The sequence below is a fragment of the Perognathus longimembris genome, chromosome 13 (genome assembly GCF_023159225.1).
Source record: "Perognathus longimembris pacificus isolate PPM17 chromosome 13, ASM2315922v1, whole genome shotgun sequence".
In the NCBI taxonomy this organism is placed as follows: Eukaryota; Metazoa; Chordata; class Mammalia; order Rodentia; family Heteromyidae; genus Perognathus; species Perognathus longimembris.
Genome location: NC_063173.1, coordinates 19,409,701 through 19,437,254, shown reverse-complemented (window position 1 = coordinate 19,437,254; position 27,554 = coordinate 19,409,701). Strand labels below are relative to the sequence as shown.

The following is a 27,554-nucleotide window of genomic DNA, read 5'->3' as shown; positions in this document are numbered from 1 at the left end:
CAGTGAGTCCAAATTTCAGGCCTCCACTTCCCCAGAACTGGGGGTGCACTACCCTTAGTAAGAAGGCCTCAAGAGGTACAACTGTGTTAAATCTAAGGATGCTGGGTATTGTTAAAGCCTGCCTCTTTAACTACCACCCAGCTGCTGCCTTTTGAGTTTGACGTGTAACACAAATAGAAGTAACTAGCCGGAAATATGAAAGGTTCTGTGTTTTCTGGGAAGAGACAAGATGTGATGCTGTTGTTTCCAAGAATAGCCTTGAAGCAGCTTGGGTTTTGCCAACCGGAGTCCCTTATTTGTGGTTCTTCTGCTCCACTGCTGATGTGACTTCATGAGTCACAAAACAGTTCCCTTCCCCTGCCTCTGGCCACTGCACATAAACACTCAGGGCCTCAGACTTCAGTTGACAGCATTGGTAATGGACTCATCCCATAACACCTAGAAGCCAAGGTCTGTGCAGAGTCCCAAAGCCCCTTCAAAATGACATATGGGGACTCATGAGCCCCCATTCTGCCTGTGCACTCATATTTAGGGCTTCTACCCCTGCTGTTTCTCACCTGCAAAGACAGCAAACCATGTGACCAGGCCTTGAGAAAATGGTGGTATTCATATGCATTCAAGGAGGCCTGGGCAAGATACTGAGCAGAGCTTATCCACAAGATAGTCATTTGGCCCAGAGAAAACCTCAAACATCAACCTCACCCTTGAGGCCCACAGAAAAGATCCATTTCAGGGTCAATGCAACCTAAGAACAAAATCTTGATCCTATTTATAGTGCCAAGCTGTCCTATCCAAGCCTACCATCTCCCTGTCTATCTCATCAAGGAGGCATTGGGCAAGCTCATCAAGGAGCTGGGAGATTCATCCTGTACTTACAGAGGATAGGATGCACTAAAAAGCTCCGGTGCTGAGCCTCATACACACATAATACTTAGTCGTGGAAACCTGAGTGCAATCCGTGGTGGTGGCTATCTCTGCAGTTCCCAACATAGGCAGGAACACCTGTTCACAGAGGCCCTGCAAACGCAGCAGGACTCAGCTTCCCATCTAACTGTCCATCAGGACGCTGGGCAGGCAACTTGAACAACAACAAAAGCAACTCCACCATTGGGAAGGGACAGAAAGGGCCACCTCATCCTCAGTGCATTCTTTCCTGCCAGCTGTCTTTAGCCACCTCTTGGTTACTCCCATGATGGAGTATACATTGCCTCCTGGCCCACCCTGGCATCTGCCTGGTGGAAGTCAGCCTCAAGAAGTCTTAGTGGGAGGGAGGGAGAGAGGGAAACCTGGAGGGGGAGCACGGTATTGGTTTCTCCAAAGGTTTCTCTGCTGCTTGGTCTTGTCCTCGAGGTCACCCATAGCAAGTAGAAGCCTTTTCTTGCAGGCCGAATCCACACATGCACGACCTTCTCACCTGTGCCTATACTGAAGAAGGTCTAATGAAATTTGGCTGCAAGAGAGCCAAGATAATCTGTCACCCAAGCACCCCAGGCAGAGGCCTTAGACCTTCTTTGAGAGCCCACATCCATTTGCCTCTGTCCTTCCAGCCCTGGTCTCCTCCACTTTTTAATGGTATAGAAACATCACTTGTCTGGCCTGAGGTGGCCTCATGCCTCCCTACTTCCTAGCTTCCATCCACTTCCTTTTGGAAGCTAGGCACAAAGCCATGTTGTAGGATGACCCAGTGAGTCTCTCCACCCTCCAGAGTCTGTTTGTTTGTAACCCAGACATAGTGTTAGGACATCAGGGAGAAAGGCAATCAGGCCACTTCCTGCCAGGTACTTTCACTTGCATATCCTAGGGATCCTCAAGACAAAGCTATGGCTGGTATTTTCCCTCTCTTTCCTTCTATCTGCTTCTTTCCCCCTCCTTCTCCCTTAGAAGGGTCTTTTTTGGAGGGAGGGGAGTTGGTCATGGGGCTTGAACTCAGGGCCTGGGCTCTGTCCTTGAGCAATTTTGCTCCAGGCTAGCACTCTACCACTTTGAGCCATAGGACCACTTCCAGTTTTCTGATAGTTAATTGGTGATAAAAAAAAAAAGAGTCTCACAGAGTTTCCTGCCCAGGCTGGCTTTGAACTATGATCCTTAGATCTCAGCCTCGTGAGTGGCTGAGAGGATTTCAGGTATTAGCCACCAGTGCCTGTATTTTGCCAGTATTTGACTTGAACTCGGGGTCTCACACTCCCGCTCAGCTTTTTCACACGTGGCTGGTGCTCTGTCACTTGAACTATAGCTCCACTTCTGGCTTTTTGCTGCTTAAGTGGAGATTAGAGTCCCTCAGATTTGTCTTCTTGGGCTGGCTTTGAACTGAGATCCTCTAGTCTCCACTTCCTGAGTAGCTAGGATTATAGATGTGAGCTACTGATGCCTAGAAGAAGAGTACTAAAAAGGAAAAGTAATTTCAGAGTCTGCCCATTTTCCTTTTGTGTAATACATTTATAATTTTGCCATATGTGGTCACTATTTTACGTGTGTATCTCTATGTATGTGTATACACTAATGCACATATATATGGGTATATGCATGCATTTTATTTTTCCATGACAATTTCTAACCATGCTGCACATCACTGCCTATACCTCTAATCTTCACTTCAGGATTTGCTAGGAGAAGCAAAGAACTTTGCCCCGGAAGAAGCTGAGCTCAAGTCCCACCTTCCTCCCCTTGGCACTGCTCAGGTACTCAGTGCTCCAGACACATTTACACAGACCCTTTATGTTCATCACCTCACGTAACCCCTCTGGGTTGATAGGGAAGACTGAGATTCCGAGCTAAGTATCCTCTCAATGCCACACAGGTAGTGAGGGAAGCTGAGACAGGCCCACTTTCACCTCACTTCAGAATCTATATTCTCAGCCCCCAGACCATGTGTGCACACAACAGAAATAGCTTGGCTTGGCTTTTCTGAAGTTTCTGTATAAATTAAATGGGTTAAGTTCTCCAGTTCTCAGAAGCTCTTTGCTTGGAGAGTCTACAAGTATTAGCCACAGGGTGTGGTTTGCCAGGTACTGGTGCAACTTAACAAAGGATTCAAGAGTCCTTGTTTGCATTTCCCCAACTTTTCTACCAGGAGCATGCATATCTTTCCTAACAACATCCTGTTCACAAAGCTCCACGTTGAGGCATCTCCTTCCCCTGCCTGTCAGTCTTAGCACAGGAGGTGGGCCTTGTGCATCTCACCATCCTCAGGCCCAACGGTGCTAGACCACCTGGCTCTATCACACTAGTTATTTCCTCCAGGAGAGACAGGGCCAGCCTACATGGAGCCCTGCTGTTGCCCTAACTAATGAACTGAGTTTAATTCTACTCCATGGATCACAGGGCCCATGAGACCAGTGTGGCATGCCACCTTCCAACGAGTCATGACCTTCCCATGGTGATGTAGAATGGGATGATGGCCACCATCTTCTTCCGGCTGGGCTGTGCCTGCAGGACTCCTGAAGAGACACATGCACACACTGATGGAAACCTGTGTGCCTACTTGACAAACCTGCAGACAAAATTACACAGGGAGACCATCTTACCTACAAGTAGTTGGTAGACCAGTCTGTGGGCTTGAGGAGTCACATATTAAATATCCAGGAAAACTGTGAGCTTTGAAAATTCTAGGTGCCAGGAGGCCAGCTTGTTTCAAAAGATGGATAGGAAGAGGAAATGGCAGTTAGAAAGTTCAGAGAGAGAGAGAAATGAGGATGGCAGTTTCCAGGGACAGGGATAGGGGGAATGTGGAGTTTGTGCTTAAGGGGCAGAGCTTCATTCAGTACAGAAGAATGAAAAAGCTCTGTGGGTGGATGGTGGTAATGACCCTACAACATGAATGTCCTTAATGCGACTGAACTCTCTAACTGCACACTTAAACATGGGTGAAGTGGTAAATTTCATGTTATGTGTATTTTACCACAAAATAGCAGTAACACATACAAAACAAAACCACCATGTCCACCACTTAAGAGTGGGAGCTGCCCAAGGCCAGAGTACAAAATGTATGGCCTCATTAACAATGAAGTTAATTTGTAAAATACTGAATTAAAATGTAACAGGCAAAATAAATCATCATACTAATGGAAGAAATTTGTTGGGTTTTAGTAGGTAAAATGCAATAAATTGTAACTTTTTGCTTGTAGTGGGGCTTGAACTCAGCTTTTTCACTCAAGGCTTGTGCTCTATCACTTAAGCCATGCCTCCAGTCTAGATTTTTGTTAGTGACCTGGAAATAGAGTCTCACAGTTACCAGCTTGGGCTGGCTCCAAACCTCTATTCTGAGAGTATTATTATTTTTTCAACATTTTTCTTTTTGTCTTTTATTTTGTGTGTTTTTTTTTTTTTTCCAAATCTTAGAGTATTCTTGAGTAGCTAGGATGATAGTCGTAAGCCATTGGCACTGGCAAATTTTTATTGTTTTTTTCCCCAAAGTCATCTAACCTTCTCTCAGTCTTCCCTCCAGAATTGAGTCCAGGAAGCTTTTGGATGTTCTTCCCTGGCAACTTTCATGTCTTACTTCCCCTCTCCCAGGTTCTCATCACTGGCCCACTTGCTCCCACTTGGCATCTGCTAAGTCCCCTTCAATACTCCAGGGAAGATGGCTCATTGGTCTTTGTTCCCATGGTCCACCACACATGGCTCCTCAAGTAGAACACTCCTGCCCCTGGGTTCTTGCTGTCTCTGTACAGTGCGACCCACAGACTACATTCCTTTAGACACAGGGAGCATTCTTCCTTGTAGTGAGCAGTTTCCCTTGGAGACCTGTTCACATCAGCCCAGATTTGTTGGATGCCATCAGGCTTGAATGAGTATAAACAATGGCCATGTAATCCAGCAAACTCTGTCCCTCGAATCAGGGCTTAAAATATTTCTTGCTGATTAATGTCTACCTTGACCAACCTACCTCTGAATTGACTTTTTGTGCTAAGAAGCTTCCCCATTTACAAACAATGTACTGTACTTGCTACTCCACTGTAGACCACAAAGACATGAGGGTAACTCCTAGTACTCACAGCTTCCTCTCCTCCCATACCTCCCTACCCTGACCTCTTTCCCACATGGATTGACCCCTCTCACACAGTTCCTACAGCATCCTGTACTGACTTGCATTAGTCAGTTAGTCTGTGTTGAAGTTAAGTCTTTGCTTCCGTATTTCCAATTTCTAGCACAAGGCCCACTCTCAATATATAGCATGTGCTAATGGAATGAATGAATAATCAATCTTTGGGAACATTTTTATTGACATCTAATGAGCATCTATGAAGTCTCAGGCAATGTGTTAACAGCTTTATAAGTATTAAAGTCATTCATTATTTTAACAAACCACTGTGAGATACTAACTAGTGCCATCTGTACTTTCCAAAGAATTAGACAAGTCAGCAATTTGCCCAAGGTCATAGGGTCAGTGTGGGCGTCCTGTAACTGGAGGCCCCATAGCCTGAGAGGCTGTTCAGAGACACATCTTTAAGCACCATCCCACACTGCTTCCACACAAAGTGAAGTGGATGAAACCAACCACGTACAAGGACTGCCTTTTACACCAAAACAGGGACACAGCCTCTGGCATATACCTTATATTCATGATGTTCCAACTCTTCCTTAATCTGTCTCCAAATGCTAGGATCCGTAGTAAGCATATCTCAATGCAACGTTAAAGGAACACAGTAGCCAACACACCAATAAACACTCAATTGAGAGGTGACCTTCCAGCCATGGTGGGCATGGCAGAGATAGGTGAGCTAAGCTCCAGCCTAGCTGCTCCTTCCCCCAGGACCCTCCCTTACAGCTGTGTCAGCCCAGGCAACCAAATTCTAGGCCACTGAATGGAGCAGGAGGGATTTCTGTCACTTCAAGGACTGACTGGTAAGGACCTCTCACAGCATGACTCTCCCTGCTCCTCCCCCTCCTCCATACCACAGAAGTCCTGAGATTCCCTAGAAAGATGGCGGAGCCACAGGAGGAAGGAGCCAGGTTCCCCAGATGCTCACTTGGAGCCAACACCTATATGACTAGCATACATGTGAGAAACAAACTTGCCATTCAAAGTCACTGAGAGTGGCTGCAAGTGTCACCTTAACAAGCTCAGTAAGCATTAGTGGTGGGAATGTTACACTTGGCCTGTGTCATTCATATGGCATCCCCTTCCATCAGAAATGGGATCTATCACTCACACTACTGCTGTTGTAGGCCAACCTGTAATGATAACCAGTTCTGTGATTCTATGTCTTACTTTCAGTAGGAATTCAATATCCTGGAAAAGTTGCTTGACCCCCTAGAAATAAGCCTATTCACCCCTCTATATAGGCACTCACTCTGTTGAAAAAAATACATTCTATTTGACATAAAGCAGGAGACTGAGAAAAATGAGCTAGTTTCCTTGGTTTCACCAGTACCCCCAAGTACTTAGCTCCTGAGGCTATAAAAGCTCAGGAGATGTGGCAGAAAGAAGGTGGACCTCTGAGGAATTCAGCTCCCCCTGAAATAAGCCATGAACAGAAGAGTCTGTGAAAATTAAGTGGAGGAACCTCTTGTCATTCCAGGCTCCATGGCATCCTCAGCTCATACCTGGAGTGAAGAATTCCATACCTGGGCTTTAGTTAGCCCAAGGTAAACCTAGGCAGAAACTGACACAGTTCCACATGGTCAGGGGTTGGGGTGAGGGAGGGGATACCTTCAGCATCTGCAAAGATAGGACTGCTAGAAGCATCCTTTCCACCGAGTCTACCTATTACTACTGTAGAGTCAGATGTATCTCCAGAACTTGTACCTATGAACTTAGTCTGATGAGAGGGAGAGGTCCTGGGGAAGAGGAAGAGAGTCATCTAAAAGTGATTTCTTGCTCCTGCCTGCCCTGCCATTGTGTGAACAGCACTGAAATTAGGAGCCCAGAGTGATTGCAGATCCCTTCTACCCAGAGCTGCTCATGGTTCACAGGCCATCATCTGCCCTCCACCAACACTTCAACCTCATCCTCAATCTGCTGCCTGAGAGAACTTCATATCAGAAGATTCATGTCCCGATATCCTATTTCTGTTTCAGATCCTTCTGCAGCTCCCTGATGATCCACAGATGAGGCTCAAACATCTGAGTAGAGCAAAACAAAATCCACCTCCGTGTCTAGCCCTCATCTACCCTTCCATCCTCTTCCCTCATCCCTCTCCAGCCCCCGGTCATTCAGACTTACAGATTCATGTAGTTTCTTGACATTAAACTCCGTAACACTTCTGTCTCTGCACCTTTGCTCTCCTATGCTGGTCTGGGATGCCCATCAGGCTCAAAACCTAGCTACCTTTATTTCTGGAACTTCCAAGGCAATAGAGTTATCACAAGTCCCAGTTTGGACTCTGGAGTCAGGCAGACTGATTGCAAAGCCTAACCTACTACTTGTGAGATGAGTTACCTAATGTCTTTGAACCTCAGTTTTCTCATCCATAAAGTGGGGATAATAATAGGCCTGACCGACTGGGTCCCTTGAGGATAAAACACAATGATGCCTGACTAGGCATCATTATTAATGATATTCTTAGCAGCATGGTTCTTCTTTGAAGCTTTGCCTCACCCTCTCTTCATCTCTTTTCCCACACTGTACTCTGTGGAGTTCCTAGGACTGTTTCTCTTATACTTAGAGAATGGACCAGGCCACCTATCCTTCATTTAGCCCTAAACACTCATCTCAACAGCTAATACATAAACTCCTTAAGGAAAAGGCTAATGTCCTGTTTCTTTCTATTCCCCAGAGCATTTACCTCTGAGTATTCTGTTGATACAATCAATGTATCTGATTCAAATAATTCCCCTTTTTGTTCTATGTCCTTTTGGGGGACTAACTCACCTATTGATGAGTTATCTATTTTTGTGTGCATAATCCCAGCACCCATGCTCTACCTGCTGCCAGTAGGTAGTAGGTACATGTTTGTTGAATGAACAAATATTCATTAGCAATAAAAATGCCTTCTTAGAAGGGACAAGACTACTTTCACTTCTAAGATTTTAACTTTGAATTACAGCCCTCCCATTTCAGACCTAATTTCTTGATATACAATTATATAGTTTTGCTGTTTATATTGTTACCAACATTATTAATGATGTAAATAATACATTCTCCAGCAGCTGGCTGGCCTTGGAATAAATAGAAATGTTTGTTCTCTCCAGGAAGCATTTGGCAAGGCAGCAGTCCTGCTGGCCATGTCCTCCCTGTAGTCCTAACATAAGAGCCTGTAAACAGCATTCAGCCTTTATGAGCAGGTGTGTCCACCTGCGTGGACAGGTGAGCCTTGCCTGAGTCAGAAAGGACTAATGGGCCTACCAATATGCCTGCATACTTGAGAATTCAGCACCTAGGATTTAAATGCAAGAACTCGAATGTTGCAGAAAAGCAGCATGGCAAAGCAAAGACTCCATGGGAAGGTTCTTGGCAGAAGTGTCCAGATGTGGGACATTTAGTCCAATACAAGGAACAAGCAGAAGTAGCCACCCAAATGGACTCTACCCTGCCGTCTCCAAGGCCAGCACTCCCAGTGGCTTGTTAACTGCTATTGATGTGTGTTCTAAGCCCTGAAAATAGGATTCTTTGTCTTGAAGTGATGTGGATCAAGGGTCAGTTGGCCTTCCCCTAAACCCTGCCTAGGGGATAGCTTTATCACATAACTCTCTTTGCTCCAAGGACCAAAGAGGTCTTTTCTGAATGCATGACAGATCCTGGATAGCACACAGAAAACAGCCTGCACCAGTTTCATTTATTCTCTACTTCTACCAGAAGTCAGAAAGGGTTTGCCTACTGCTTGTGTGTCCATTAATTCATACATTCATCATAATTCATACATGCTGTCAAGCATATAACAGGCAAAATGAACACTGCTTAGCCAATCCCAGGCACTGCCTCAGGAGAGCAAGCGGTCAGACACTGGTAGGGCTAGCTAGCCCTGAGAAATCCTTTATTCTCTACCAGGGCCAAGAGCAGCTGCTAGCTCTTTGTTCATGAAGAACACTCTGCAATCAGTAGGCATTTCAGAGGTTTGAGCAGAATGAGATAAAGATAGCACTGACTACTCCCTTCCTGTGGAGAAGAAAGGAAGCCTCCTTCCTTGGGACTGTTTTCCCCCCAGACTTTATAAGGTCAATTAAGGTTCCAGACTACAGTGAATGCATGATAGCTCTCTGATTAGATGGTGTAGAACCTATCTGGAAAACACACCTCACTGTTGACCTGAGTTTGGAGGGGACCACTGCTTTGATAAGAGTATTTTACTTTCCAGGACTGGATGCCAAGCACTGGGGTTTGAAAGTCCTCTTGCATTTGCATGCTTGGTAATGGCTGCTGAGAGCAATGTAATCTGCATGAGAAGGGTAGCGGCTTCAGGATGCTGGGTGATAGGCCAAATGCCTTGAGCTAGTAGATACTAGGACAAATGCTCAGGATTAAGGCCAGCACTTTGACCATTCACTGAGTCCAAATGACCCTGAATTCCAATACCCAGCAGTTCCTAGGGGAAAGGACCAGTGAAAGTGTGACCTAACCAAATGAGGAATTTTCCATGGTGGAAACTGTCTCCCACTGTCCAGTGTAACCCATTTGTGTTGGCTGAAATAAAATGCTACAGTGTCTTCTTGGTATTTAGACTCCTGTTGTGAAAATCAATCAGTAAAATAAGTGGCCACTGCCTTAAAAACAATTCCTTCTTTTCCTCATAGAGATAGTATACATAGGGGTTGCAATGTGGACTGCTGGTAAGAAACTGAGCAGCCTCGGATTCCAAATCACTCTTTCGTTTATTGGTCTATTCCTTGCCAAGGGGAACAGTTCAAGCTCAAAGTTCCATTTGCAAACGTTAGCTTCCCAGTGCAGACCACAGCAAGGTGTCCATTACATAGGCAACAACCATACACAGTAAACAAGAGTTCCTAGAGGGGTCTATGGTCATCATGTCTCTGACTACTCTAATGATCTAATCTGGCTCACCATAGTGATAAATAATCTACTTCCTGAATACTTTTGCCTTACAATTATCAGCCTTAAAAACAGACATATATTTTTATTGGCCTTTTTTTTTTTTAAAGTAGCTTTCTCACCCCACACCCCTAGGTCCTACCAAGTGAATGTGTGACCATGTCTGGAATGCAAAACAGTCCCTGGAGAGCCAGTCTGCCCATGAACTCATAAGGATGTTTGCTGTTTGCTCTCAACCTATTTGGCTAGAGAAATCCAAAGACATTTTAAATATGAACTGCTAGCCTGGTCCCTCCCACCCCAATCCCTTTGTCCCACCAAGAGTCACCTCCTCTGCTGACACAAAATTCAGGCAACAGACCCAGATGAACTGAAAATGAGTTCCTCACAAACATGTAGGACCCCTGATACCTGGAGAAGTCACATCTGGAGGGTCTTTACATGTCTCTAGTGATGAATCTTGCATAGTAGCAAGCATTTGGTAGTTCCAATCCTCTTTCTAAAGATCTGATATGTATTTTAAAAATTCTGGTTCATCCTCATGACAAATAATTGACTTTATCCAATCAATCTTTCAACTGAATATTCTACTCTGCATTCTGAGCTAAAACAGAAAATATGTATACAACCTCTCCTTATGTCCAAATACTGAATCAGACCCTTTGTTGCCATCTACACTTGCTTTGGGACACCCTCTGCCTTTCTCTACCTTGCAGTGTCCTATGCACCCTTCAATACCCAAGCTCCACAGCACCTCCTTACCTTCCTCTCACTTTTATATCCCAAGAATCAAGCCCAGGCCTAGCACTGGGGAGACCCATAATGAAGTCCTGGTGTCCCAATGGCCAGCTGGTTTCACCCCCAGCCTTCCTTCTCTCTACAAAGAGTACCCGGTAAAGTATGGGACAAGGGAAGATTGGAGACAAGATACTTTGTCTAAGCTCCACCTACATCTGTCTACTCTTCTTCTATACAAATATCCTCATCTCAGAAGGCTGCCGTGAGGGACAGGCAAGGTGACATATGCCAACCCTGTATCTGTCCAGTGGAAGTCTGGCACAATTTTTTTTTAAGTACAGGAAAAATTGAAGAATTAAAGGGAGTCCTCAGAAAAGAGTGTTTTTCATCAACATGGTAGTAGGGGTAATCAGCCCTTAACACAAAGGACACTTTCCTGAGCAAGGCATACTGCAGGCTCTGAGCAAGGAACAGTGCAGGCTGAGATTAAGTGCCTACCCTTAAAACTAGACCTGCAACCAAGCTGACTGTTGTTACCTGAAGGCTGAACACACAAGAGGCCATCACAAGAGGCGGGGCTATCATCTCCTTCATTTCCTGTCTTGAATTGGCCTTTCACCCAAGACACACAGAAAAATGCTGACTGGACATTGTTAGGGACTAAGTACAAAGCAGACAGCCCCACAAGAGAGGCAGCTCAGTCTCCATGTGCTGCACCCAGGTTTTATTAGGCCTTGATAAACAAGGAGGTAGGGGCCCTGCTGATACCTTAGATAGTCAAGTTCAGGGTCGAAGACGTGGAAGGTGTGGTGGCTGAACTCATGAGAGGAAGCAACATCATGTAGGTGGAGGCCATTTATTGGGAATCAGGAGAGTTAACCTCCCTCTTGCTTTTGCCACTAGCTTATAGTATGGGTTTGTTTCAACCATATCTGTGGACTACAGTTTCTTTCCTCACAAATGTAAAGTCTAGATTAGACAAGCTGTAAGCTTTTTCTAGCATTTATGCTCACAACTGTGTGTCTAAGTGACAACATGAGCCTTCCCCGCCCACCCCACCTTCTCAGTTAGCTGTCTGTAACTGCAAATTTCCACCAATGCTGCCTCCTTTGCTACCCAGGAGGGCTGGTGACCCCTCACCACAGTCTAGCCACCATGAGATCATTATCTTCAGAACATATTTACTACCCTCTGGTCAATAACTAAATAAAGTCCAGGAACCTTAGAGCATCAAGATCTTAAGACATTTCAACCCTCATTTCAATCCTACTCCCCTCTTGTACCAACCGAGATCTCCTTAGGGTTTCTCCACACTGTTTGGCAAGAAACCAGCAACAGGCTATGCTTATCTATGCTCTGGCTTATCCCAGGGTGTGGCAGAGGGAGGTGGTAGAGCTAAACAGGTCAGGAGAAAAGTGCTTACAGAAGCAAACTCTGGCCACAGGAGGAGGTGGTGATGGGAGTGAGCAGTGCTAATCACTACTCTGTTTAGAGTAGACCCTGAGAACAATTGAAGTATGGGAAGCTGCTTTAAGATGCTACCCAGTTCGCTACACCTTCCTTATTTCCTTATTAAGCAATTCTGACAGGAGTAGCTCTGTGACTTGCTCAAGGCCACACAGCTAACCTTTGAAGAGTCAACATGAACACATGGGTCTTTGGGGTTCCTCCTGATGCTTTTTCCATTCATCTCTGTTGACCTCAGGAGTCTAAGGCCAGCAGATCCACTGCAGACTTGAAGAAATATGACCCTGGTGTCACTTAGGGCAAGAGTAGACTTGGTAGATGCTATGGTTACTGTAGCTCCCCTCCCATGGACCTCATTTCATGTGGTTTTTCAGTGTTCTTTCTCCAGCCCTTGGAAAATCTAAAGGTTGGTGAGAAAGGAGCTGTTATTTTCCATCTCTGTTCAGGACCCTAAATAGATAAGCATATTGACTTTCTGGTCTAGAAAAGGTTGATCAGGGAAGGGCTCAAAAACACCAAATTACACCAGGCGCCAGTGGCTCATGCCTGTAATCCTAGCCACTCAGGTAGCTGAGATGTGAGGATCACGGTTTGAAGCCAGTCCAGGCAGGGAAGTCCATAAGACTCTTATCTCCCAATAAACTACTCAAAAATGCCAGAAGTGGTACTGTGGCTCAAGTGGTAGAGTGCTTACCTTGAGCAAAAGAAGCTTGGAGACAGGGTCTACACCTAGAGTTCAAGCCCTGGGACCAGCAAACAACCCACCAAATTAAGGCTAGGGGCATAGTTCAAATAGGTAGAGTGCCTGTCAGCAAGCTAGAAGCCCTGAATTTGACCCTCAGTACTGGAAAATAAACGAATATCAAGTTAACATACTGAAAGTCTAGCCCGTGTAGACTAAGAAATTCATGGGAAATTCAAGGCATCAGCTGAAAGTTTACGATAATAAATAGTAGGGTCTGCTTTTGCTGGGACTTTTCAAAGATCCGTGTCTGGCAGGTCATCTCAGCCTCAGAAGGAAGTAGGTCTGAGAAGAAGATTCAAGGAATTAATTATTTATTGTGTATAACCCAGTTCCTGGGGTAAGACAGAGTGAGAAGAGAGTACACCAGCTTTTTGTTTGTTTTTGTTTTATTTTATCATGGCAAGAAACTCAAACACTTTAATGCAGGGTAGTAACCTTTGTTGCCAATGAGGATCCATTTATGGATTAAGTGGCAAAAAAATTAAAAACTAGCCAAAATTCACTCATTCAATAAGTGTTGGGATCCCGACAAATAAGTATTTTACAATCTCCTCTTAGATCCCTGGCTCTTCAGGAATTTACATAAATAAGGTCAGAGTTTAGTAGAGGGAAGATGATACCATTGACAAGTAGGAGGCCTGAGCAATATATTACTCGGCAGGTTAGAGCACATCTAAGGAAAATTCTTCATCTGGAAAATGGGCTGGACTCACTTGATTGTGAAGATGAAGTCATCTTTAGAAAATGCAAGATATAATGTGAACATGAAATATAAACAATAATGATAGAACCTGACACATTTTCCCTGCCCTAGAGAAGTATCTAATCTGTAGTGTTCTGGGAAACAATCTAAGGTACCTATTTGGCAGACAGCACATTCTCTGTAATTTGGGCAAATTGTATGTTTAAACTTGCCAATGGAGATGGGGCTGACAGTCCCTGTCTCCAGTCTGGGTACCCAAGAAGCTGCAAGAAGGAGTGGTGTTTATATCAGAGCTTACCTGGCCCTGTGTCAAGCCTTAACTGAATGAACGTGCCAGGAGAGAACCAAGATCCACTTGACAAGTAGCCAATCGGCAACAGAACAAAACAAAACACAATTCATCTGCTCACACTAGGTATGGGCCAGCCAGAACTACATATGTGTCCCTCCCCACACACATTTTGGACAACACTGGAATTCACTGGTTACTGCTAACCCTCCTCTGTAGAAACACTCTGCATGTTACTGCTTCAGGAAAAATGGCAATTCTGAGGTCTACAAGACTAATCAGGCCATGCTTCTTGGCTTGAGTCTGCCAGGCACTAAGAATCAAACTCTGAGCAGCTTTTCCCTAGGCCTCGTCAACCTCTTTTTATCCTATCCCCACTTGGGTCCTGTACCCACCAGGCAATTGATGTCAAGACATGCTTCCAGCTGCCATCCAGCCTGACCCCCCAATTCCTGGGCCTCTTGAAATAAACACCAAAGGTGTCTCCAACCCTTATCCTCCCTCCTCCCACATTGAAACAGAGTTCCTGTAAGGCTAGCCCAGTTTATAGCCCAAGATGTTTTTGGTGAGAGCAGACAGGTTACATTTCTGTATCCCTCCAACTGAGGGGCATTCTGTAAGTTCTTTGCCCTCTAGAAAATGGAGACTAAGGGCTCAAAATGTTTTTAGATTGCTGTATATAGAAGGGAAGCAGAGGAGGGAGAAAAGGAAGTCCAAGGCTGGTGATTCCAGTTAGTTCTACAGCCTTGAGAAAGTCTTTTTAGGCCTGGTCTCAGTTTCCCTGTTTGGTAATGAGGGGCTTGCTCTAACTAACCTTCTTAATTACAAAGTCTGACATTACAGAAACCAGACGAGCCTGGGACACAGATGACCTGAGTCCTGCTCAGATAACACCCTCCAATAACAGCCTGTGGGCAAGTTATCTGACTGCTCAAAGCCCAGTCCACATGTCTATAAACCAAAGGGGAATTCAACAACTGCCCATCCCAGGGTGTGAGGCTCCCATGAGGCACTGCGGTGACAAAGCTTCAAGGCTCATAAAGCCCTGACTCCCTGAGTCAACAAGCAGCTACTGTCCATTTGCAACATGCCAGGAACAGTTGAGGACTAGAGTGAGCCGCAAGCTCAGTCAGGAAGGTTGAATGGTTCCCAGACCTCAAAACTCCATCAGCCAGTGGGTAAAATGGTGCACAACGATGCCTTACTCCAGCTACTGGTGCATGTGCGAGCACAAAGCCCTATGGCAGCATGGCAATGGGAGCCTCTTGGAGAGAGCAGTGTGCTCTACAGATGACAAGCTGTTCCCAGTGGGTAGGAGAACTAGAGTAGAAAAGGAGAGGTGGGGAAAGAGATGGAGATCCAACTAGAGAGGCTCTGAAGTCTAGCATTGTCAGATGAGACCATAAGGAGGGTCTTTAGCAGCATTTTGGAGGACAGAGCAGAGGCGACAGTGGGAGGATCTGAGAGAGCAGCAGGTAGGCCTTTCAAAGTCCACAAAGGGGACCATAAATAAGTCATCATGAATTTTTGCCTGCACCAGCCTTCCAAACACTAAGCCTAAAAGAGTTCATGAATCACAGAAAGATGCAATCAGGCTTCTTCTCCTGACTATGGCATGTGAAGATGCTTGATTACATGTTCAAATCTTGGACCAGTGGTCCAGCATCTCTGTAGTCACACCCTACAGAGGCCACCTGGCCAGGCCCCTATTTGCACAGACCTAGGACAGTCAAGAGGCTGGAGCATTCTCAGAACCAGATGGGGATCTAAAGAGCTGAACTGGTGGCCTCACTTGAAGAATGAGGAATAGAGATCCTATCCTGCCACATACCAACAGGGCCCTTGCCCCCTACCCCACTACCACTAAATAAATATCAGTCTCAATCCTACCTCCTCTAACATGAGGCATTCATGATGAGCCACCCATAAATATGAAAGAGACCCACCATGTGACTTACTCACTTGATTCTCAGGCATCACAAGAGCTAAAGTCTTCTCCCTCTAGGACACAGCCCACACAGGTCGCCATGTTCCTATAAAAACAGAAGCCCAACAGTTCATGTCAGTTTCATGATCCTACATTACAACCCCTTATTTTCTCTTCTCTAAGAAGTTGCAGAGGGCTCTGATCATGGCTAAGTTTCCAAAATGAATTGTTTTGTGCCACTTTTGTCTCATGGGCTCTATCCAGCAAGAGGAAATGAATAGGGAATCCCTCCCTGTGTTCCATGTTTCACACGTGACGAAACACTGCTAAACCAATTTTATTGTCTGCTGCCAACTGAGCTCTACACCAAGATTTTGCTCTAGGAAAAATAACAGAAAGTACCAGGGTTTCTAAGTTTGAAACAGAAGGAAAGTCAATCAAACTGGTATAAAATATGTTAATGAGTTACCAGTATGTAAGCTGTCACAGTGCCTAAGATGGAAAGGTCCAAAATGCTAAATGAAGTAAGAAGTTACAGAATTGGCCACCTGGTCTTAGCTGTTTTCTAAACAAATTATTTTGTTTTTCAGTGGCCACCCACATTATTTGTTTATACCCTATTGCTCCTGTAGAAAATGACTTTATACCTGTTTGTTGTTTTCATTCTCCAGGGAAGCACCCACACTTTGCTCTTGTGTACATAAACACCTGTGTTTTCTCTAGCACACAGGCAGCCATGTTTACAGTGCTTGGGGTGGGATTGGCTTGCTGTCCAGAAAGCTCAGATTATAAATGGGGAAGAATTTGCAATCTACTAAGTACTGGCCATGTACAGAGTCAACACCAATAGGACTAGGCATGCTTTACTTCAGTGGTTCCTCATAGACTTGAGGAGGAGGTGTGGAGATTAGATGGCACTTATCAAGGCTCCCTGGCATGGCAGGATTTTAGTGTGGACCTGGTTGACACAGCTCTCAAGGTCTTTCTTTCCAAGCCGAGGTGTTCTGGACTTGAATGTCTGACACAGCTGGAATGGTCCACTTACTCTGAGAAGCTGGCAAGCTCTAAGAGCAGTCACCTGCACAGAGGCTGCAATCCTGCCCATCACCATCCCCATTACCATGCCCACAGCTCGAAGGGCCTGTGCCAGCTGACAAACAGGCTGGCCTGCCTCTGCCACATTCTATTAGCCTGAGTTGTAGACTCTGTGCTGCTGCTTCATGCCATAAATCAGACAGGCTGGAATCCTCAATGTATCTGCCCTGCTTCACAAGGGATGTTTCCAGGAGTAGTCTGTAAGAGAGCTGGACTTTCTGATGCTGAATTCTACCCTCAGTCTAACCAGAGTCTGAGAAACCAGGAAATCACCTACAGCTCCACAACAAGCTCTCTAAGCTCTGCTTGGGTTATCCTCATGATGTGATGAGGTAGGTATAACTGGGCCAGGCCACCAGGGCTGATCATGGGGCAGATTCCATAGAGGACTTGAGCACATAAGTGATCCAGCCATTCAAAGGACCGACCAATGCACCTTCTTTGTCTAGCCAACAGCCAAACATGCTTTGTACACCTGTAACATATTTATTCAGAAAACACCAGAGCCCAGCACCTTGAGTGGCCTCCTCATCTATATAATGAGGAGCTTAAGATGACTTCTCCATAGACCTTGACTTATACAGACACCTACAAAACTAGTTATTGATTGTAAGGCCAGAATAATCTATGTACTAGGTTATGCACCAGAGGTTAGCAATGTGAAGCCCCAGTTCTTTCTCCCAGCAATCCTAGGAGGTAGTACACTCTCAACTGAGGTGGAAACTGAGACATGGCATAGTCAAGGGCAGGTCCTAGAGCACAATTAGCATGAGCCACAACAGTCCTGAGACTCAAAGTAGAGCCAGCCTGTGTCCAGGCCCACACTTATCCCTAACACAATGCCTCCCTTTGTCCTCAGTCAGCATGAAGAAACAGTCTCCCTCAGGAATGCCATTGTATCAATCCCCTGCTAAGAAGGAGGTGTGTACTATCATGTGGAGTTGATCTGAGGTGGCACAGAAATGGTTTACTGTAGGGCTGGGGATATAGCCTAGTGGCAAGAGTGCCTGCCTCGGATACACGAGGCCCTAGGTTCGATTCCCCAGCACCACATATACAGAAAACGGCCAGAAGCGGCGCTGTGGCTCAAGTGGCAGAGTGCTAGCCTTGAGCAAAAAGAAGCCAGGGACAGTGCTCGGGCCCTGAGTCCAAGGCCCAGGACTGGCCAAAAAACAAACAAACAAACAAACAAATAAACATTTGTTCAATAAATGAATAAATGAATGGATTACTGTGGGCTTATTCAGGAACCCTTTGGTATGAGTTAGTGGGAGATACACTAAGTGCAGCTCAAAGCACAAAACTCATAGCACATGCTCAGTGGGTTTCTATGTCCAAGTCCTCCAGACATAAAATGAAGGCCCAGGGGCTGAGCAGAGCCTGAAATTCAGCCCCAGGGAGCTTCTGACGGCACAAGAGAAGTGTCTGAATGTACAGGCTTCCCAGTTAAGTAGTTCACAACTCAGAACCTGAAATCAAGGTCTGTTTTCTGTCACTTTAATGTAGTTGGCTGGCCCAGTCAGCGTCAGTTCCTGCCTAAAAACAGAGACAGTGTTGGTACTCACTGTATAAGACCATCCTGAAGATTCAATAATACAATGCCATAAAGGACTTTTTGCCCAATGTACATTCTCAACCCTCTGTCTGAGCTCCTTCTAGCTAAGTTACCTTAAAGAACTCTCTCTGCTTTAGTTTCCTGGTGTGTAAAATGGGGTCAATTATGAAAATCAAATGGGCTGAGCAGGTAAATGATATAAAGTAATAGCTGACACAAAGGAAGCGCTGGATAACTGTGAGTTAATATTCTTTCCTTTGATGACAGATCCCATCTCATTCCTCCACCCCCCCCACCCCACCCCCCAGCCAGAGAGGGACACACAGGCCTCAAAGGAGGTTTTCAGAGGCTCTTTCCTGCTTGGCCACATTCACTGGTACAAAGGGTATGCACGCACTCCAGTCTGAAAAGTCTTAGAGAAGGGTGTTCTGAGTCAGGCAGAGGGCTGTGTGGGTCAGCTTACTGCAGCTGTGGACCACAGCACAGAGGACTCTGGCCCAGGAAATCTGGAGATCACTTGTTCTCTTCTTGGGAACAGGTTTTTGAGTGCTTCCTATGACTTTGAGCCTCCCCTGAAATTCACTTTTGCACAAACTCAAACAAGTTTGGCTCCTGGCTCTTGAAACCCAGAATCCTGACTAACAGCAGCACTGAACAGATGGTGGCCTTATCACCACCAAATCTGCTCAGGAAGAAAAGCCAGCTGTCTACCTTCAGCGAGACCCAAGCCACCATGGCAAAGCAAACAAGTGCAAGAGGTGCCTGCAAAGAGTCATGGCAGGGAAACTACTGCAGTTTGGACCACCACCCTGGCAGAAGAAGCTGCTGGAACCCAGAATGAGTATCCTCATCCTGTCATCCCTGTATAAGTCCCGTATCTCAAACTAGACCCCTTTGCCATAATCATTAGGCCAGGGGAAAAGGAGAGAGAAGAAGATGCAAGTTTTATCAATCTCAAAGTTGTATAGAAAAAAAATCCACATAGCTACTCATTTTAGAGGAAGAATGGAAAAAGATGAAAGGAGGGAGGGGAAGACAGTTGTCTTACTAGAACACTAAAATGTGCTGTACCCTAAGGGTGAGACTCTATGATCTTATCCACCTTTCAGCACACCCTGAAGAGCAGAGATAATCTGGCCCATTTTCCAGGTGAAGTAACTGAGGCTCAGAGAGATCAATAACTCCTTCAGGTCCCAACACTAACACCTCATGTCCCTTCTACCCAGTGTACTGGCCTTGCTCTAATTCTTGAAGGCCCTTCCACAGGAGACCATTTTTGCTGTCACCCAAAAAAGGACAGTGATGTTCAACTGCTCCTAGTTCCTTACCAACCATCAGGAAAAGAGTATCTTTCCAGAGACTGTTGGACAGGACAGGCAGCATCCAGCCCTCCACAATCCCTGTGCCTCTCTGAGGAAAGTTCTTTCATCTCAAGGAGCTCCGGTGTGATTTTCGTGAGATAGCATTTATCAGTAGGTTGTAATCAGGTTGTGACTGCCAGAATCCCAAGGGAGAGTTGTTTTGCTGTTTTCACTGGACTAGAAGATTTTTGACCTAACAAATAGAGACTATAACCTCACACTTCGTACTATGCTAACAAAATTATCTTTGCCTGATACCTTCCAGGCCAGCACCCAATGATCTTTTAGTAATGCCTTCTGATAAGCTCTCTTAATTTCCCTCAGGAAAAGAACACTACCTTCAGATTGTGTGTGTGTTGTTATTGTTGTTTTGGGAAGTACTGGGACTTGAGGGCCTCATATTTTGTAGGCAGGCCCTCTGCCATTGATCCATGCCTCCAGTCCCAGATACTTTTTTGTTTTGTTGTGTTTTGTTGTTGTTGCTACTGATGCTTGAACTCGGAGCCTTTCATTTGTTCTGCTAGCACCATACCATGTGAATCACACCTCCAGCCTGTCGTTTTACTGGTTATTTTGGGGACAGAGTCTCATGAACTTTATTGCCGGGGCTAGCTTTTGAACTGTGACCCTCAAGCTCTCAGGTGTGAGCCACAGGTGTGTGCCTGGCTCCAGATGTTTTTCAATGGCTTAGAGAAACAAACAACAAAAGCCTCACTGGCCTGAGAGCAAAACTAAGAACCAAATTCCACCAATCTCTACCTCTCTAGTGCACCAAAAGCCATGAACTGATCCAAGCACACACAGCCAGGTGCCTACCAGGTTTTAAGGAGCCTTCCACCCAGGGCTCCACAGATATAACCCAGACAATCAGTGAAGAACACCTTCTCCTGACAAAGGTACCACTTGCTGGTGATGTGCACAGCCTGAGTAGAAAGTAGTAGCTTCCAACATTTGGAGAACTAAACTGGAAGCCATAATCTGGAATGATATAAAATTCTCCCAATCACAATAACGGCAAGAGCAATGCTTGGCAGGACCCAAGCTGTACCTGTGGGTGAGGGGAAAGTCAACAAGGTTAGGGGCCACCTCTGCTGACTCCCACTACACACATAGGGCCAAGGCTAGTCCATTTTTCAACAGCTTTACACAGTCACAGGAATTCTCCTGGCAGGTATTTCCCTTGCCTTTTTCCCCCTTATTATTCTCTATCTTAAAAATAAAAAAAGATCTCACGATATTCCCTCAGGGCATCATCTATTCACTCCCACTGGCTAGGTATGAGGTAGCACCTCGCAGTGCAGTGTAGCTCAGTATAGCTCACACGCAGCACAGTGTGGGAAGGCAGGGATCTACAGTATACAAACAGGGGGCTTGGGACAAAGGGACCGGCCAGAAATCTGAAAGCAAATAGGAAATTCACAGGTCCCATTTCTTGACCTCCACCCCAACCTGAGTTCCCTCAGGCCATACCCAGAAAAGATTATTCTACAGCATTTGCTGCAGATTTTAGCTGGTACTCTGAAAAGATACGCGTGCGCACACACACACACACACGAACCAAAAAAACATGCAAAGTGGAGACAAAAACTCAGGAAACACAGGTAGCAGAAGGAAGAACACCCTGGGTTCAGCTAAAACCTGGCTACCTGTCCACTGTGGCACCTTGAAAAAGTAGGGTCAGCTCTGACCTTACTTAGGTGCTTCCTTTTGGGAAACAATGTCTACTTACAAAGCTAGGATGAGGATTAACTAAGATAATAAAAGATGCCACCATATTCAACCATTTCCTATAAGCCTGACACTGTGTGCAAAGCACTTTGCATGGATCATTTTATATCATTTTATCCAATTCTCTCAATTGCCTTGTAAGTACCACATCCTCACTTTCGGGTGAGGAAATGGAGACTCGGGGAAACTAAAGCTTCTACCCAAAGTCACACAGTGCTCAGAAGCAGCAGTGCTGGAATATGTACACGGACCAGAAAGACTCCAAATCTCCAGCCTCTTCCTGGCATTCTATGCAATGTAGATGCTGAAAATTCATCCCCTGCCTTCCCTCCAGGAAGCAGAGGGAGAAGAAAGAACACTCCGGAAGCTGCTGGCTCCCACCAGGAGGCAGATGGAGAAAGGAGGGAGCTTGGGTGGAGTGCATGTAAGAAACCTTTCGGAAGTAGGCAGAACTGGATCTAAGCCTCAGAGAGGAGGAGGATGAAGAAGAATTAAACACACACACACACACACACACACACACACACACACACACACACACACACACACACACACACACACACACTTCAGAGCCAAAGCAAAGAGTGTCCTGCAGGAGATGGAGCTGAAGACAGCGTGAGATTGGCCAGGTTGGAGGCTGAGAAAAGGGGACCCACCTGAGAGAGATTCTCTTATGGGCAATTCTATAGTCACCCACAGTCATGAGGGTATCAAAAAGCATAGGCACATAAAGGCCCCACATCCTTTGTCTCTCTACAGCAGGCTTAAAACCACCTTATAAGCCACTGTTTGCTGATTCCGTCTGTACAGTTCTGCTGACTTGTAGGCCCAGGTTCTAGCTTGAGCTCTGGCAACCTAAAATGCTATGTGTAGGCATTAACAGGCCCTAGTCCCATTACTGAAGGCTGCCAGCAAGGAAAAGGGGGCGCAGACACAAATACGGCTAGAGGACTGGCTCCTGGTGACAGGCAGGGTTCCTGTTCTACTGGACTTTGGATCTCTTCCTCCTGCTGGGACATTGTGGCAGGTCCCAATTATCTTTTGCTAATCTGTGCTAGAGAGAGAAGATTCTTCTGTTTTAGGTTTCTATGGCCGTTGGTATATTAATGGACTTTATAAGTCTGGGTTTTGTCTTCGAGCCCTGGATTTAGTGCTACCATAACTGGCAGAACCATCATCCTGTTTGCCTCTCAGGGAAGAAATCCCCTCCCCTTCATCTCTGCTTCAGCTCCCAGATTCCTCTGTCCTGCATCTCAGACCTGTTCCTTCTCCTAGGGAATCTTGGGTTCACTCCTGCCCTATCCTTTTCCAATCACAGAGTCCCCCAGGTCATAGGCCCAGTAGTGACAACAAATGCTCAGAATTACAATGATGTTCCCTATGGTCTCCATTCTGCATTCAGCTCTCAATCCAAGTCTTGTGCTTTGTTTAGAAGAGATAGGTCATGGGGGGGGGGGGAAGGGGAGGGAGAAGTTGGAGAGAGGGAGGGTATGGCCAGAGACTCCCCAGCAATTTTGGGGCATACAACTGTGGAAGTATTGCTAAATGGAGATGATTACTAATAAGCCACAGGCTGATTGTGAAGATCAAATGAAATACAAATGTACATAGCAAACTATGAAGTGCTCTTGGAAACCCAGATGTTTGGAGCTGGAGGCATGGGTCAATGGTAAAAACATCTGCCTAGTAAGGGTGAGGCCCTGAGTTCAAACTCTGATACCCCCAAAAAGAAAGGAAAAGGAATATCCGATGTTTTTCATTGTGTTGTGAGAAGGGGAGTTGGAAAAGAATGTGTGGCTTGAACTAAGAATCCACTTCTTTTGAATACAAAGCCCAAGTCTGTGCAAGAGTTATAGATATGATATGGAGACCTGATCACCAGCTAGTAATCCAGAAAGCTTGCTCCCAGCTGTTCCCTCTCTTTAGTTATTATGCTTTATTCTGGCTCAGAGGGTGCATCTATAAAATAATAATACTAGTAGTGATAATACTAATACTACTAATAATAATTAGCACAACAACCCTTTCTGATGGCTTTCAATGACTAGATGGTGTTCTGAGTGATTCTAAGTCTCCTCTCCTTTAGTTCTCATGACAAACCTACCAAGTAGGTTCACAGAGGGCAAGACAGAGGCACGTGCGTGCGCACTGCTGCCTCAGTCTTACACAGCCCGTGAGAAAGGTGCTCTTCCCCTCCCCCACCCCGCTTATTCATCTGCAGTTTGCCTTTCAGGATCTACATCAAGCAACAACCCTGAAGCTTTCTAGGCCAGAGAAAACACAGCCACCATCTCTTCCAGTCACACGGACATTAGTCATGAGCCTCCTGTGACCTAGCTGATCTGTTCCCAAGTCTCCTACAACTCCATTTGTTCACACATGGAGGTCTTCCAGGTTTACAGTGGCACTGTAAAAACTCTTTGGGAAGAAAGGCTGAGCCTGATCACCAAAGCACAGGGTGTAGGGTGCACAGTAGGGACTTCATAAATATTTCTCAATTAATGACCTAGGGTAAACAAGCCACCTTTGCAATCAGGTCACTACCTGTACCAGCCTCCTCCACACCCTGCATTTCTTTCTCTCCAGAGCCCACTTGGAGCATGGGTACAGGCACACCCACCTGGAACCTGCCTTCCAGCTGTTGGAAGGGACTGTTGGACCCTTTCTAATCTCATTCCCTGTGCAGGGTACAGCAGGTGGTTGAGAAGTACTGAGGGTCTAGGGAAGGAAAGGGCAGAGTTCTCTTAGTCCATCATAGGAAGAAACCACAATATAGATTTCAGGTGAGTCACAGCAGAAAGCAAACACTAGAGGCTCAGGCATGTCTGCAGAGCACCAATAAACCAAAATGACAACAAATGGAAGAAAAATAGCTACTTCCTACATGATTTGGCGAGATGGGAGCCTAGCGGGATGAAGGGGCCGTGTTCTGTAGACTCTCCACATGCAGGGCCTATGCCAGATTGCAGAGATGCGCCCACCCCCCCCACCCCCAAGGTCAGGAGGCTCAACACTTGAGGAGCTGAGCCCAGGGGAACAGGAAGTGACAGGTCTCTGACTCAGGTACAGGTGCCATACTCTTCCTACATGCCATATCAATTGTAAATTAACCAACCATGACGAATCCCAGATTCTCATCGACTTAAAGACCTATGTATTTTGAACAGACAAGATATTCACTGGGTTTCCAAATCCAGAGGCCCAGGGCCCTCTATGGGCCTAGCCCCTGACTCAGTGGGCCCCACATTTAACAAGTAACCTGCTCTTAGCAAGCAGAAATATGATTCTTCTCCTGTAACAGAGTGGACCACACACACCTCTCTGTGGCCCCTTTGATCTTTTAAAGGAAGCATAGGAATAGGGCAGGGAGAGGGAACATCTCTGCACAGTGAGAGAGAAGTATTTTACAAGGGAAACCCATCTAAGCACCCTAAAGACTCAGGCTTGAGGCCCTACCATGAATAGGTGGGGCGGGGGCTACTATCGACATGGATCTTGATATCAGAGAGCCTGAGGGATATGAGAGATGGGTTGACTGCAGTGGCTAAAGCCATCTGGTCCCACTGAAGAAGGAAGTGTCTGTCCATGGAAACCAGGACTAACCTAATTCCCTAATTCCCATGGCAGTAGTGGACTGGGCTAGTGACCAAGACACAGGAAGTATGGAGGAAAAACAACTATTTCCTGATAAATCTGTGAGACTGAGAAGGGGAAGTTGGTGCCAGATATGCTAAGAAAACAGACTTCTAAGGGCAGAGAGAAGAGGAGGGCTCCTGAGATTGAGGAAGTAAATGTCTCCAAGTGCCAAATGCAATTCTAGCCACTAACTGAGAAGGGTGAAGGGGAGGGAAAGGAGCAAAGAGCCAATGCTTAGATGACAAAAAGGGCACTGGGATTGGAGAGGTGCTCCCATGTGGTTTTGTTTACAACGGATGTTTAGATGCTCTCATTGACTTAAGGACCTGAGGGGCCAAGAAAACTGTGTCCCAGAGCAGTGAAAATATTTGCAGAAGGCTTGCTAAGCTGCAATGTGTCTTTGTAGCGCAGTAGGGAAGTAAGTCCTGAGGGCAGTCCTAAACAGTCCACTGGGAACTTAGAAAGCATTTCTTTCTGACATGGGATACTTGATGGTAGACAGAGAGCTAATATAGAAGTGTGTCTTGGGCTTCCAGATAACATCTTATCCTAGGTCAGAGAGAAAAAGGAGGAAGACCAGGCAAGAAGCATCTGGAATCAGGTGTTCCTGATTGAAGTGTGATAGCCCCTAAAGGTAGGTCTTTCCTGATCAGATGTTTGTCAGTGATGCAAGGGGGTGCTGTAGAACACACCCCAGACCCTGCTACAAAGAACCCTGAAAGGGCTTAGCAGACCTGGGCTGTGCTCGATTTAACAAGTGGAAATGTACCGTGCCTGTCATCCCAGAACTTGGGACGAAGGAAGCTGGCTAGTTTAAGGCTTGCCTGGGCCGTAGAGAGAGAGAAAGAGAGAGAAAAAGAGAGAAAGAGAGAGAGAAAGAGAGAGAGACTGTCTCAAAGCACGTTGAAATTTAACAAGCATGACTGCTCTAAATCTGGTGGGAACAGAACAGGAGGCTCCATGTTTAAATTCTAATGCCACATAAGTTTAGAACAGGGGAGCTAAGCAGATCTGGTCAGCAGCAACATCCCAGAACCAGGGTTGGTATAGATGCCCACAAAGCTAGCACAACTTCTGCCTGTGGAAGAAGAGTAAAATGTCCTGAACCAAGGAGGTGAGGGCTGCCCACTCTGCTGAGGTCATACCAGGATTACTGCCTTTACTGACTAAAAAGTAGAGGATACTGGAGCAGGTGCAGAGAGAAGTCCTAAGAAAGATCAGTGGGTTGCCCTATCTCTCTGATTAGATGGTACACTTTTCCCTTAGTGATTTCACTAGAGGAATGTCTGGCAGTAGACCCCACCCCATACTTTACCATCTCTCTACAGCTACAGCACAGACAGGGTGGTGGCACGGAAACTTGGCAGTTAGCCAGACATCTGGAGCCACAACATTTCATTTCAGGACCATTAAGAATCCTGATGACACAAAACCTTCATTGACACTTGACAAAATCTAGAAGGCAGCATCAAAACTTACACAATGGGTGTCAGCAGCGCCCCCCTCCCCCCGCAAATCCCAAAGACAACAGAGATGAGAATGACACCCTCCATTTGGCCAAAAGCTAATGAGTGTCACATCAGAAGAACATGAATGTTGACACTGACTCACCCTGAGTAAAAAAAAGGAACTTCAGAAGTTGATACTGACAGTGAAGGAGTTTTAGAAATGCCTCAACCAAGTTCATTTGTTTTGTGTGCCTCTGTACTATGACATAAAACCTAAGACTCCCCCCACCCCACCAAAGTTACTATAATGAAACTTAAATGTTAGCAAAGTATTTCATCTTTGTTTAATTACAATCAATGGCTTTTTTCTTTCTTGAAGTACTAGGGTTTGAACTCAGGCTCCTGTACCTGAGAAGCAGGCACTATACCACTTGGCCATATTTACAGCCCTTTCTTTAGTTTTCTTTTCTTTTCTTTTTTTTAAAAATATATGTATTATCTTTAAGCAGTTGTACAAAGGGGTTACCATTCATCATGTCAGTTTATAAGTACAATATATCTTAACCAACATCAATCTCCCCTTCCATCATTCTTCCCCATTTCCCCCCAAATCTGCCTCTCCCTTTGACTTTCCTAGTAGGTTTTTTTTTTTTTTTTTTTTTTTGGCTAGTCCTGGGCCTTGGACTCAGGGCCTGAGCACTGTCCCTGGCTTCTTTTTGCTCAAGGCTAGCACTCTGCCACTTGAGCCACAGCGCCACTTCTGGCCGTTTTCTGTATATGTGGTGTTGGGGAATCAAACCCAGGGCCTCATGTAAAGGAGGCAAGCTCTCTTGCCACTAGGCCATATCCCCAGCCCAGTTTTTTTTTTGTTGTTGTTTTTTGTTTTTTTAAATTAGGGGTTCTTACATCTTTCCCAGGGCTGGCTGGCCTTGGG

At 45.7% G+C, this 27,554-nt stretch overlaps 1 protein-coding gene across 5 annotated transcripts in view; it reads right to left on the bottom strand.

Annotated features, from left to right (window-relative positions):
* Positions 1-27,554, bottom strand: part of Mical2 (microtubule associated monooxygenase, calponin and LIM domain containing 2) — a 190,002-nt gene that overhangs the window by 149,207 nt on the left and 13,241 nt on the right. For all 5 annotated transcript variants that reach the window (XM_048359417.1, XM_048359414.1, XM_048359415.1 and 2 more), the window contains exon 2: positions 15,833-15,903. The gene's annotated coding sequence lies outside the window, so the exon portion shown is untranslated. The remainder of the gene's footprint in view (positions 1-15,832; positions 15,904-27,554) is intronic.